We start from the raw sequence: 13,851 nt of genomic DNA, 5'->3' as shown, positions 1-13,851 counted from the left end.
GCATATTTCATCACAGGGCAGGGCCTCTGCTATTGAAGACATGGGTTTGAAGATGAGGAGGCCACCATTTGAGGATGTTATTGAGGTAAGGAGGGGAGAAAGGTGGCATTTGAGGGATTGGAGGACATTATCTGGATAAGGATGGGAGAAAGGATGTAATTGGAGATTGTCCTCTCACCACTACTAGTCTTTCCATCAAAGAACATGACAACCTTAGATTAATCCATGACCAGATCTTCTGGGGATGGAGAGAGAGAGAGAGAGAGAGAGAGAGAGAGAGAGAGAGAGAGAGAGAGAGAGAGAGACACACACACAGAGAAATAGAGATAAAGAAAGATGAACAGAGGGATAGGCAGACTGACAGAAACAGACAGTGAGAGACAGAGATACAGAGAGAGGGAGAGACAGACAGACACACAGAGATAGAGAGAGACACACACGGAGAGAGACACAGAGGGAGACAAAGAAGAGACACACACAGAGAAACAGAAATAGAGATACAGAGAGACAGGGAGAGACAGAGACAAAGAGACAGAGAGATAGAGGCAGAGACACAGAGGGAGATAGAGAGAGGGAGAGACACAAGGAGAGACACACACAAATAGAGACACAGAGGGAGACAGAGAGAGAGACACACACAGAGTCTGATCTTTGGCAGCAGAAGATTCTAAATCAATGAAGAAAAAGAAGATAAAGGAGAAATGGACAGAAATTCTCTATTGAGGTAATAGACAGAAACACATAGTTTCTGTCACCTTACCGGTGGGCTGCCTGTTCCTGTATTGGGTGAATGTTCACATGCAAACATAAGCACCATCTTCTACATGAAACCTTTCCTTATTCCCCAACCACTAGTACTCTCATTCACAAACTACTATTCCCACACTGCTTTGTATATGTGTGTTTATTTATGTTACATTTATGGTGTCTATGTTTATATAAGTATTTGTCTCTTCCATTAGGAAGGAGAAGCTCCTTTACTTTCTCTCTGTCTCCTTCATGCTTAGCACTGTGACTGGCATATAGTAAGCATTTAATATGTGTTGGATGAATGTCTCTCTGAATATTCCCATCATGTGTGATGCTGTAACATTGTGATCACTCCCTCTCATGTCCCCTTCCCCAGACAATGGAGACATTGAAAAGAAATGATCAAATAAGAGAGAACGAAGCTAGACTCTTGGGATATATTTTTCTATCATCATCTTTATTACCTTCAAGTTAAAGTGATTTTTCTCCCTCAGCCCATGGAGTGTTAGAGCTGAAAGACAATTTAGAGACAAGCTACTCCAAGTCTTTTATGTTAGGATGAAATATTGGAGAAAGAACACTGGCCTAGGGATCAGGAGGCTTAGGACCGAGTTCTTGTTTTGCCACTTGTTACCTGGGCAAAGGACTTGGGACTACAGTTTCTCATCTGTAAAAGCAGGGGTTATAATAATCATTAATGCCTGCACTATCTACCTGCCATGGTAGAGATAATGTATGTGAAGAGCTTTGTTAGCTGTAAAGTGCTTCATAAAAATGAGCTTTTCGTATTTTGCAAGTGAGGAAACTGACATCCGTAAAGTGAACTTGATTTGCCAAATTCCACAAAACTATTTGGAGTGCTAGAATTAGAACTCCTGTTCCTGTGATCTTTCTACATTACCATCCACAGATGCTTTTAAAACCAGTAGATATCCCCTTTGCCACTATCCAGTCATATGACTTTTCACAAATTATTTTTCCTCTCTGAGCTTGGTCAGTTCTTTAACATCTCTTAGCTAAATTAATTTCCTAACAATCATATGATATAAAAGTTTCATAAAGAAGAATGCTCTAAGAGAGATCATGAACACAAGAACTTCATAGAATCATCTAGTCCAAATATTACACATGTGGAAATTGAGGCCCAGAGAAAGAAAATTTATTGATTCCAAATCTAAAATTCTATTTCTGGAATATTTAGAGCTGGAAAAGACATAGAAGTCATCTACTCCAACTCCCTCTTTTTATAGATGAAGAAATTGAGGCCACAAGGGTTTAACTGATCAGCCCAGGACCACAGAGATAGAAAAATGATAGAACCAGAATTTTAATCCAAGTTATCTCATTCCAAATCAGTAGATGAATTAATCATCTCAGCTCCTTTCTATAATACCACTCTGCCTTTGGAATATCATTGACTCCTCTTCAAGGCTTATGTCTACGATACTTCAAATATTCCTTTGTATGAAGGGTGGGTGAGGAAAGAGAATGAAAAATATGGGAAATATATTATTGACTGATATATAGGTGTTGAGGTATGAAAGAGAAATATATTTCTATTAACTAATAAACCTGGACCCAATACATTGGATGGATGTTGCCTTATTCAGTTGTAGAAGAGAGTGACGCAAACATTTCTAGAAACCAAAGACCTCCATTTGTTACAGAACAGCCAAGAAAGGGCTATCTGAACTTTTGTTTTTCACTTTTTGGGGTAGAATTATTTTCCTCTATAAATTATCTTTGCCCCCAGTGAATTCACCAAACCCAGATGCAAGTTGAGATTAACTGAGCTCCATGATTTATGTAATCAAGTCTAGTCCAACCTAGGACTTGTTTCTGATGGGAGTTTCAGGTAAAATTTTGTAAATTTAGATTTTTTCTTTCCTCTCTTTTCAGAAAAGTGCTGTTTTTTTTTGTATCCTCGTCTGCCCTCCAAAGACCAAGATAAATTCCAGGAGGGAATACCTGGTATTTTATCATTGCTATTCTCTCAGTAATTTGATTTAATAAAAATATATTATTAATATTGCTATTAATAACAAAAATCATAGTATTTATAGTTCAATGCTAGCTATCACCAACTAGCATTTATATGGATAACTGGCATTAAAGTTTTCAAAACACTTTACATGTGCACATACTTACATTTGATCTTTAAAACAACAACCCTATGAGGTAGGTATCATTATTACTGTTATCTTAGAGATGAGGAAATTGAGACTGAGAAAAGACATGTCAAAGGTAATAGCTGGGAAGTACCTGGAGGCAGGATTTTGAACTCAAGCCTCCTTGACAAAGTCCAGACCCTCTGGTCACTTTGTCACCACTGCTACTATGCTCAAGGCATCATTCTAGTTGTCGAGGAGACAAAAGGTAAGGAGTAAATTAGTCCCTTCCCCTCAATAAGCAGAAGGGCTGTGATGTAGCAACAAATACAAAGTAACTGGAGAAGAAAAAGGCTATGAATAATTTGGTGGGGGGAGGTGAGGGAGAGAATTGGGAAAGGCTTCTGAAGAGGCTATAACACTTAAGCAGAGCCTTGTGGGGGCTCATGCCAGGTATTAAGAGAATGCTCAGGGTGAGTAGCTCCTATCATGTCCAATTCATGGAACAGTCATCTGGTTTATCTGGAGACTGTGAAGTAAAGCTAGGAAAATTAGGTTGGAGCCAGATGGTGCGGAACCTTAAATAAAGGCCAAAGGGAGGAATATTTTATCCCAAAGAGGGGCTAGGGAGCCAGCAAAAGTTTTTGAGTGAGAGAGTAACATGGTCAGATACATGTCTTAGGTTATTCTGGCAGCTACATGGACAGGGGAGAGAGTAGAAGAAGGACTACTTGGGGGTCTATTACATGGCAAGGGGCCATCTATACATGTAAAAGGCATTGTTAAATGTTGATTGATTGTCTGACTTCATAGAATCATAGAATTTCAGAACTGGAAGGAATTCTGGCAATCAACTAGTCTAAGCTCCTCATTTGACAAAGGAAGAAACTGAGGTCAGGAGAGAAAGTAACGACAGAGTTTTCCACTTGTTAGGGACAAAGGCAGGACTAGAACCCATGCCTCCTGACTTTTAGGGCAGGGCTTGTTCCATGCTACTGTACTGTTTGTCAGATTCTTGGCCTGCTTAGATGGAGATTATTTAAGAATTTCTTAGATTATTGATACATGGACCCATAGTAGAATGCACAAATGAACAATGTGCCACCAACCCCCCCCCCCCTTTAAAAAAACACACACACCAGGTCTAGACATCAAAGAGCAGAAATGCGCTACCTTCCAGTTCCAAGGATGTTTGAGAGTCACTGTCCCCACTAGCTTAAGTGTTGCTAATAGCAACATCCTCAGTCTGGTGGTGAAATACTCCAGTGAAAAAAGGTTGTGTTTGAAAGGAACTGAGCATGATTAAGAAGGAGGGTATAATTCTGTTCATGTCTCCTCATCATGATTCCTGATATGATGCATCCAATTAGTCAAACTCTGTGGTCGATTTCCAGACTCTGGTAATTAAAGGGCTGGCCCTACTCCTTCTAAGCAGCTGACCATATCAGCAGGGTGCCCACGGGTAAGCAGGCAGGCAGACCAATGTGGTCGTCCAGCAGTCTTTTGGAACTTATCGATTCTGATTATTTACGATTCCAAAAGCCATTATTTGCCATGTCCAGTTGGGGCGATATGAGTGATTAGACAATTTCACAATATAACTTTGACCTTGGTCTGACTATGGAGTGGAGGAGGGAAGGGAGAAGGGAATAAGCAGACAATTCATGTCTTCAACTCGTGTCTTTGTCAGACTGGCTCCAAGCTTCATGGTAGGATCTAGGACACAGGCTGTTTAACTGAGAGAATGGCCTCATTGTTCACCTTTATATTAGAAGACCAGAGGTCTAAGATCATTGCCCTCTGGATCACTGCCTGAGGCCCTATGCCTTGTGCCTCTGACCTGTTCAACCAATATGCAGAGTCACCTCAGCAATAGGTCGGTGTGGGGCAGCCAATGGCTAGGCTCTGGTTGTACCACATTGACAGGGGAAGGTGAGGCAGGGAAAAGAGTTCACTAAATGGAAGGAAGGTGTCAAAGTCAGGAAGAAGAGAGAAAGGACCAATTAGTCAGTCAGTCAACTTGCATTTATTAAGCCCCTACTATGAGATAGGCCCTGGAATGACTTCCCCAAGAAAAAGCTAGTCAGAGCTACAATACCCTAGAAGTAGTAATTTAGACTTGAAAAGCATAGCAGGTTAATTTAATTCAATAAACATTTATTAAGTGCCTACTAAGTTTCAAGCGCTGTTAAATGCTGAGCATACAAATTATGATCCCTGCCCTTAAAAAATCTAATGCTTTGGGACGGATAACCTGATAGCAAAGGAGGAGAAAGAAAAACCATAACAAAAAGACTCAAGAATTAAAAAAGCATAACAATTTGGGACCATTTAGTGTAGGGGCAAACTGTAGCCACTGTAGACATCACTGGCTCTAAGGTTTGTGGAATAAGTTTTAGGGTATTATTTTCTTATTTTTCCTAATTAGGAAATTGAGGCTCAGAGAAACTAAGTCACTTGCCCATGGTCATATAGTGAGTCATCAGTCAATAAACATCTTTTAAGCACCTATGATATGCTAGGCACTGTATTAAATAATGAGGATATAAAAAGGGGTGAAAGACAATTCTTGTTCTAAGAATTTATTATCTAGTGGGGGAGATAACTGGCAAACAGATATGTACAAGCAAGATATACACAGGATGATTAGGAAATAATTAATAAAGGTAAGGTCCTAGAATTGAGAGATTGGGAAAGGCTTCCTATAGAAAATGGGACTTGAGTTGGGACTTAAAGGAAGCCAGGGAAGCCAGTAGGTGATGAGGAAATACGACAAATATGGTTAAGTGACTTGCCTAGGTTCACACAGCTAATAAGAGTGTAAGGCCAGATCTGAACTCATGGAAGAAGAGTCTTTGTGACTCCAGGACCCAGTACAGGTCCAAGCCCACCACTCAATTCACTCTGCTATTGCTACCTCATCAGATGATATGCAAATTCAAAACAAAATGCAGTTAATGAAATTTTATAGCATGCGATATTTAATGAAGTAGAATAACAGGAAAAAAATACGGGACTGAGTTAGATATTAAATGGTTTCAATTTCCTTGTTTTCCTAGGAGTGCTAACCAAGTTCCCCTCCATGCCCCATCATTAATTTCAGAGTCCTCAACCTACCATATTGTAAAGTTAATGGATTTAAGATCTTCCCCACCCATTGATAGACATCATGTTGAGCTCATTAAGGAAAGCTTGCTTAGGGGTAGTTTGCTAGTAGAAAGGTTTTCACACCTTTTCCTAATTTCTAATTAGGCCCTGAGTCACTAGGGCTGTGATGCCTTCTGGCTCTGAGCATATATATATATATATATATGTATATATATACATACATACATACATACATATATATATATATATATATATATATATATATATTCTGAGTTGGTATTTTGCTTTGGGGGCTTGCTTCTGAGAAGTATCTTATGGTTCTCTAGTGGAGATTCTGAGTGGCTGTTTGTTCAGAGCTCCCTGACTGCTCCGATGTAAAAGCTCTCTTAATCCAGGGATTTATGTAAAGTGTATAGTTGATTCAGGTAGTTAGAGCCCTGTCTGTTGGTCTTTATTTCTCTGCTTGTATTTTCTCTATATGTTCTGTGTTTGTATTTTCTTTGAAGCTCAGGGTGCTGATTTTTCCCCTGAACTAGTAAATATAATTTAAAAAAGATTGTTGACCCCTTAAACAGCTAGCTTTCCTAGTAAAGCAGATCTAAGAATCTGTGCCAGCAGCCATCCTAGGTATGCCAGTGTGGTTGCCACCATACACGAGATAGGCACAGTTAGTTTAAACTTATGGCTCCTGTATAAAGCCTGGAGTCCAGAGCTTTACTAGCTAATAAGTTTCCCCTTCATTCTTGACTTAACAGGATAGATATCTCAGGCCAGATGTGCTGAAGTTTCTTATTCTGGTACCACAGCCACCACCACCAAGGTCCAGAAAGGATGCCAGAAGTTCAATTACTTGCCCAGGATTACATAGCTACTAAGTGACTGAGGCAAGATTTGAATTCAAGTCTTCCTAACTCTGTGTTTAGCACTGTTTCCTTCACCACTGAAAGGCCTCAGGTATGTGTTTTATTTATACTGTTAAGTATATAAAAGAAATGTTTCTGTTAAGCTATTTTAAAAATTAAATTAAAAAAATATAAATGTATATACAAACATACACACACACACACACACACACATATATATAAATTACTCTGGAGGAAACAGTGATTAGTTGTTTTTTTTTTTAAGTTTTGATATATTTAGCTATCTAAAGGTATTCTTTCTACAAGGATTCTTTGTAGTGAAGGTTTATCTGTATATAGTAAAGTGCTAAATTGTGTAGCATAGACAATCAGTTACATTGGAATATAAAGAAGGAAGAATTAAAGGTTGGTTAGTGTTGTTGAACAAGGCAGTCAGGCTGAGCCTCCCAGGGTTAACTTCGAATGATTATAAATAATCAGAGGATTTGATTCATTAAGGACACCTTCAAGCCCTTTCTTGCTCCTGTTCCCCAATTTCTACCCCAACCCCAACCCCCAGTAGTTAAATTCAAAAATATTCTTTTTGCCCTTGGTTGGAGAGATGAATGGAACAGGCAGATGGCACAGTGGATAGAGCACTGTGCCTGGAGCCAAGAAGACTCATCTTCCTGAGTCAGACACTTACTAGCTGGGTGACCCTGATCAAGTCACTTAACCCTGCTTGCCTCAGTTTCCTCATCTGTAAAATGACCTGGGAAAGAAATGGGAACATGTAGTCAGATAGGACTGAAACAACTGAATAACAACAACAACAACAGAGATAGAAATCTAGAAAAATAAAGCAAGGGAATTAAGAAAGATGTGTGTGTGAGTGTGTGTGTGTGTGTGGGTGTGGGTGTGGGTGTGTGAGTGTGTGTATGTGTGTGTGAGAGAGAGAGAGAGAGAGAGAGAGAGAGAGAGAGAGAGAGAGAGAGAGAGAGAGAGAGAGAGAGAGAGAGAGAGAGAGAGAGAGAGAGAGAAGGTGGAAGGCCAGGGTGTACAAGTCAGATATTTGTTCACAGGCTTTGACTCCATTCAACCACTCTCACGGGTGGCATGTTTTTTGTTACTTTCTCTCATCACTAAGCTCTTGGGGTTATTGATTAATGTTACTATTCCATCGTGTCATAATATACCTTGGCTTACTCAGGAAAGCACATGGCATGGGGGTAGTGGAAAGAGCCCTGGCTAGAGTGCCCGAGTCACAAGGCCTAGGTTCAAGACTGGACTGCCACACTTGCTAGCTGGGTGGCCCTGGGAAAGTCACTAAACCTTTCTTGGTTTCTGTCAAGTAAAGATGGTTGAACTAGATGATCCCTGCATCCTTTCTAGTTAGAACAGTCCATGAGGATGGGGAGAAGGGGAAGGAGAAAGATAAGATTTAACTACAAAATGCTTCCATTCCCCCTGCCCCTCCCCCACAAAGGGCTCTGACAGTTCTGAGGAATGCCAAATATGGGGGGGAAAAACAAGCTATATCAGCTTAGCCTTCCCAGAATGCAATGGCACAGACTAAACAAACAAACAAATGTGGCGCACAGAGAACAAAGGCCTTTAATATAGTGGAAAGATCCATAGACTGAGATTCAGAAAGCTGGGCTTCTAGCCCTGCCTCTGCTCCTTAGTAGTTATGTGACCTTGAGCAAATCACTTAATCTCATTGATCCTCATTTTCCACATCTATGAAATGAGAAATTTGGCCTAGATTATTTATTTGTAAGGGCCTTCCTGGCTCCAAGATTCTGTGTTTCTGTGACAAGACAGGCCATGGCAGGCTCCCTCAGGTGATCCCCATCTGGCTCTGTGTCTGACAAAACTATTTGCTTTCAGGCAATTGCAAAGTTAACTTGGCTTCAGTTCTCCAGCATTCGTCAACAAAGGAGGCATCTTGAGACTATGCTGTGTTGGAAAAATGAAAGAGCAGTACTTTTAAAAATGTCATTGGTAAAACAAAAGAGTCAAGATCATTTTGCACTTGGGACAGAAGAGGACAGAGGTCTGCTCTGACGCATGATAGAAATGTAAATACTTTCTCTCGATAGGAAAAGGAAATTGGCACCCCAAATATCACCGATGAGGAAAATGCCAACAAAGCTTTTGTTGTATGAACGGTTTGAATTATTTTCTTTCAATCCTTCATCTAAGGGAAATTTTCTCTCTTCTCTCAGTGTGGATTATTACATTTCCTGTCAGACAGTGGATGTGTTGGTTGTCTTGAAAGATTTTTTTCCTCTTTTTTGTGGGGCATGTTGGGAGAAGGATCTACATATGTGTGTAGGAAGATGATGTAGAAACAAAAGATTTTAATAAAAAGAATTTATTTATTTATTTTTGAAGATTTATTTATTTATTTATTTTTAATTTTTTTTTAGCTTACAACATTCATTTCCACAAGATTTTGAGTTAAAAATTTTCTCCCTATTTTCTCCCACCCACCACCCCAAAACAGCAATCCCACTGAATATCCCCTCCCCCAATCTGCTCTCTCCCATATCTTCCCCCATCCTCCTCCAAATTTCCAGTAGAGCATGTGGATGGATCTCTATGCCCCAATGCCTGTATATCTTATTTCCCAGTTACATGTAAAATAATAATAATAATAATAATAATAAATTTTTTAAACATTTTATTTTAAATCTTTGAATTTCGGATTCTTTCCTTACCTCCCTTGTCACTCACCCTTACTGGGAAGATAAGCAATTCAATACAGGTTGTACATGTGTAGCTATGAAAAACATTTCCATAGTGGATATATTGTGAAAGATTGACTGTATTTCCCTCCATCCTATCCCACCCCCCCTACTTGTTCTATTCTCTACTTTGATCCTGTTTTCAAAAGTGTGTGATTTCAACTTCCCTCCCCCCCAGGCTGCCTTCCCTTCCATCATTTCTCTTCTCATCCCCTTCCCCCCTAATCTCCTGTAGGGTAAGATACCCTATTTAGTGTGTATGTCATTCTTTCCCTAAACCAAATTCATTAAGAATAAGGTTGACTCATTCCCTTTTGCCTTCCTGTTCCTCTCCTCCATTGTAACAGTTTTCCCATGCCTCTTGTATATGAGATAATTTACCCAATTCTATCTCTCCCCATGTCCTCTCATTATATTCTTCTCTCACCTCTTAATTTCACTTTTTGTGCATGATCCTTTCCTATTCAACTGGTCCTTTGCCCTCTGTCTATGTATACCTGTACACATATATACACTTCCTCACATATGTATTCATATGCCCATATACCCTCCTATATAGACATATATATGTATGTATACATAAATATATATGTATATATATATATACATTTTTATTCCCTTAAAATATTTTCATACTGAGAAAAGTTTCATAAGTTATAATTATTGTTTTTCTATATAGGGATGTAAGTAGTTCAACTTTATTAAGTTCCTTATGATTTCTTTTCCCTGTTTACCTTCTCATGCTTCTCTTGCTTCTTGTATCTGAATGTCAGATTTTCTATTCAACTCTGGTTTTTTCGTCAGGAATGCTTGAAAGTCCTCTATTCCACTGAATGACCATATTTTCTCCTGAAACATGATACTCAGTATCGCTGGGTAGGTGATCTTTGGTTTTAATCCTAGCTCCTTTGACCTCCAGAATATCACATTCCAGGCCCTTCAATCCCTCATTGTAGAAGCTGCCAAATCCTGTGTTATCCTGATTGTGTTTCCACAGTATTCAAATTGTTTCTTCCTGGCTGCTTGTAATATTTTCCCCTTGGTCTGGGAACTCTGGAACCTGGCTATAATATTCCTAGGAGTTTTCTTTTTGGGATCTTTTTCAGAAGGTGATCAGTGGATTCTTTCAAACTCATTTTGCCCTCTTGTTCTAAAACATCAGTGCAATTTTCCTTGAGAATTTCTTAAAAGGATGATTTCTAGGTTCTTTTTTTGATTATGGCTTTCTGGTAGTCCAATAATTTTTAGATTATCTCTCCTGGATCTATTTTCCAGGTCAGTGGTTTTTTCAATGAGAAATTTCACATTGCCTTCTTTTTTTTTGTTTCATTTGTTTGGATCTGTTTAATAGTATAATGATTTCTCATAAAGTCACTAGCTTCCATTTGCTCCAATCTAATTCTGAAGGAATGACTCTCTTCAGTGAGCTTTTGAGATTCTTTTTCCATCTGGTAAATTCAGCTTTTTAAGGCATTCTTCTCCTCATTGGGTTTTTGAGCCTCTTTTGCCATTTGAGTTAGTCTATTTTTTTAAGGTGTTATTTTCTTCAGTCAGGTTGTTGACTCTCATTTTATAATTTTCTTGTATCATTCTCATTTCTCTTCCCAATTTTCCCTCCACTTCTCTTATTTGGTTTTCAAAATACTTCTTAATCTCCTCTATGGCCTGTAAGCCCCTCATTCTTTTCTTAGGAGCTTCTGGTGCAGGAGTTCTGACTTCATTGTCTTCCTCCTGTTCCATGTTTTGATCCTTTTTGTCCCCAAAAAAGGAATCCAAAGTCAGATTGCTGTGCTTGCTTTGCTTCCTTTGCTTGCTCATGTTGCCACTCAATTACTTAACTTTTGAGCTTTTTGCCACAGTAGAACTCTGCTACCAGAGAGGGGAGCTTTGTCCCAAATCACTGAGGTTTTCTCAGCTGTTGGAGCTATTAGTTGGCTGCCCTCTCAGAAGCCTCTACATGCTCTGGCATACTGGTCACACACCCTAGAACTTCCACCCTAGACAGTGATCCAGATACAACTAGGTTAAAGCAAGAGCAATTACCCCTCAGACTGGTTGCTTGGTCCCCCATACAATCTGAAGGCCTGGAGGTCTGAAGCAGCCACATGGCAGTGGCTGCATGTCTGCTATGCCTCAGCTACTTCTCCCTCCAGGGGACAAAGGCTGTACCACACTCCCTAACTCCCAGGTCCCAAAGTCCACATTGCACTGACCTCTCACTTTGTCCTTAGCATCTATGGGTTGATAATTCTGGAAATGGTCACAGCTGCTGGTGATCTGAAGTCCCTCCAGCTGGTAGCTGGTTGTGACCACCCTGAGGCTAAAACTTTGGGTTTGCACAGGGCTGGGCTTAGCTCCCAACATGCTGTGCTGTCTGCTTCCTGCCTACCTACTGGGCTGTCTTCAGTGGGAGATTAGCTTCTCCCTATCATTTTGTGGGTTCTGTAGCTCCAAAGTTTGTTTAGAGCCATTTTTTAAATGAATTGGAGGAGGTGGGAGTGAGAGCCCCACAGAAGCCCTGTTTCTACTCTGCCATCTTGATTCTGCCCCAAGAATTTATTTTTTTAAAGCCTCCTTCAAACTTATAATAAAAAGTACTATCCAACTCCAGGCAAAAAACTGGTGGAACCTGAATGCAAATCAAATATATTTTTTCTTTCTTTCTTGATCTTCTTTTGTTTTCTCTTTTTTTCCTGTGTTCTCTTCCATGGCATGACTTACATGGAAATGTGGTTTTCATGACTATGCATGAATAACCTATATTAAATTGCTTGTCTTCTCAATGCGGGTTCAGAGGAGAGCAATGCAGGGAGAGAATTTGGAACTTAAAATTTGGGAAAAAAAAGAATATTAAAATTGTTTTTACACCTAAGGGGAAAAATTATTTTTAAGAAGCTTTCTTCAACTAAAGGAAGCCCTTCTAATATGGAGTCATTTAACCCAATGTTTATACAGAAATTCACACTCTCCATAATGCTTTAAAAGAAATCTTATCTGACCCTCATAAGGTAGATAGAGTATCTATTATTAACCTCATTTTAAAGACGAAGAAACTGAGGCACAAAGGAAGTTAATTGATTTGCCTACAGGGGTATCATGGAATTCATAATTAGAAGTGAACTCAGCAACCTAACCCCCTATTCCACATCAAAAATGCCTACTACAATACATCTAGCAATTGAGCATTCAGCCTTTGCTTGAAAATCTTCAGTGGAGAAGGAGCCACTATCTATGGTAGCCCATTCCAGATTTTAGATTTTTAGGTATTTTAGATAATTCTTTTCTTCTCCTGAAGTTAAGTAAAAATTGACCTGTTTGCCACTTCCAATCACAGTTTATGACACTATGCTCAGTATTTAGGTAGAAAAAATATAATCAGTCATCCACATGCAACCTTTTAAATACCTGTGAAAGATTTGAGACTGAAATTCAAGTTCCCTGATTTTTAATAGCACAGAACTCTTTCAACTATTATTCCAATTAATATTATTGCTTCAGAGTTGAACAAATATCATCTAGTTGAATACAGAAGAACTTATTTGGGGACAAAAATTTAGTACTGATCCTACTGACCTTGAAGTGACACTGAGACCTAATAAATTTCTGTATCAACAAGCAACAAGCAAAAAAAGTTCCTGCATTCAAGAAGCTCACATTCTAACAGAAAGAGGGACACTCTGGATAGAGAAATAAGTTTAATATGCTCTAGGGAGTAAATGGGGCAGAAAAGATCAAACAGTGATTTAACAATACTTGTGGAGGGAGAAAACTCTAAGATGATGGAATCCTGAAAGAGGAGGTATTAGTTAAACCTAGTAGAAAGACATTTTTAATTTCCAGTTTCTGAAGGAGAAATTTGCATGACAGAAGGGACTGTAGAAGGGGAAGTACTCAAGCAGAAGAAAGTGAAGAAAATTTTAATAGTTATTGGAATATGTTTGGAATTGTGAAGAAGGTCAATGATTGAATTTGAGGGGAAAATATTTGGGAGAACTTCAGAAAAAATTGAAGGAGAATAACTTGAATTGAAGGAGAAGAATTCAATCTGAAGGAGGACTAAAAATCATTAATGAGAAGAACACAATTAAGGAAAAGAAAATTCAAAGAAAAGCTAATTAGTAAAGCAAGATGAGTAAAACAAAAAAGTTGGTAAGACAAGGTAAGAAGTTAGTGACAAAAGAGGAAGGAAGGTGGGTATGGAAGTAGTAGCTACTTTCTTTCCAAAGAGGAGGAGCTCAGGGGTGGCCAGGTAGCACAGCAAGTAAGAGCACTGGCTCCAGTGTTGAGAAGACC

This window comes from Petaurus breviceps, unplaced genomic scaffold, assembly GCF_028583685.1.
Source record: "Petaurus breviceps papuanus isolate PSGF00001 unplaced genomic scaffold, PetGlider_PUasm1.0 37, whole genome shotgun sequence".
Taxonomy (NCBI): Eukaryota; Metazoa; Chordata; class Mammalia; order Diprotodontia; family Petauridae; genus Petaurus; species Petaurus breviceps.
This window is presented reverse-complemented; position numbering follows the sequence as displayed.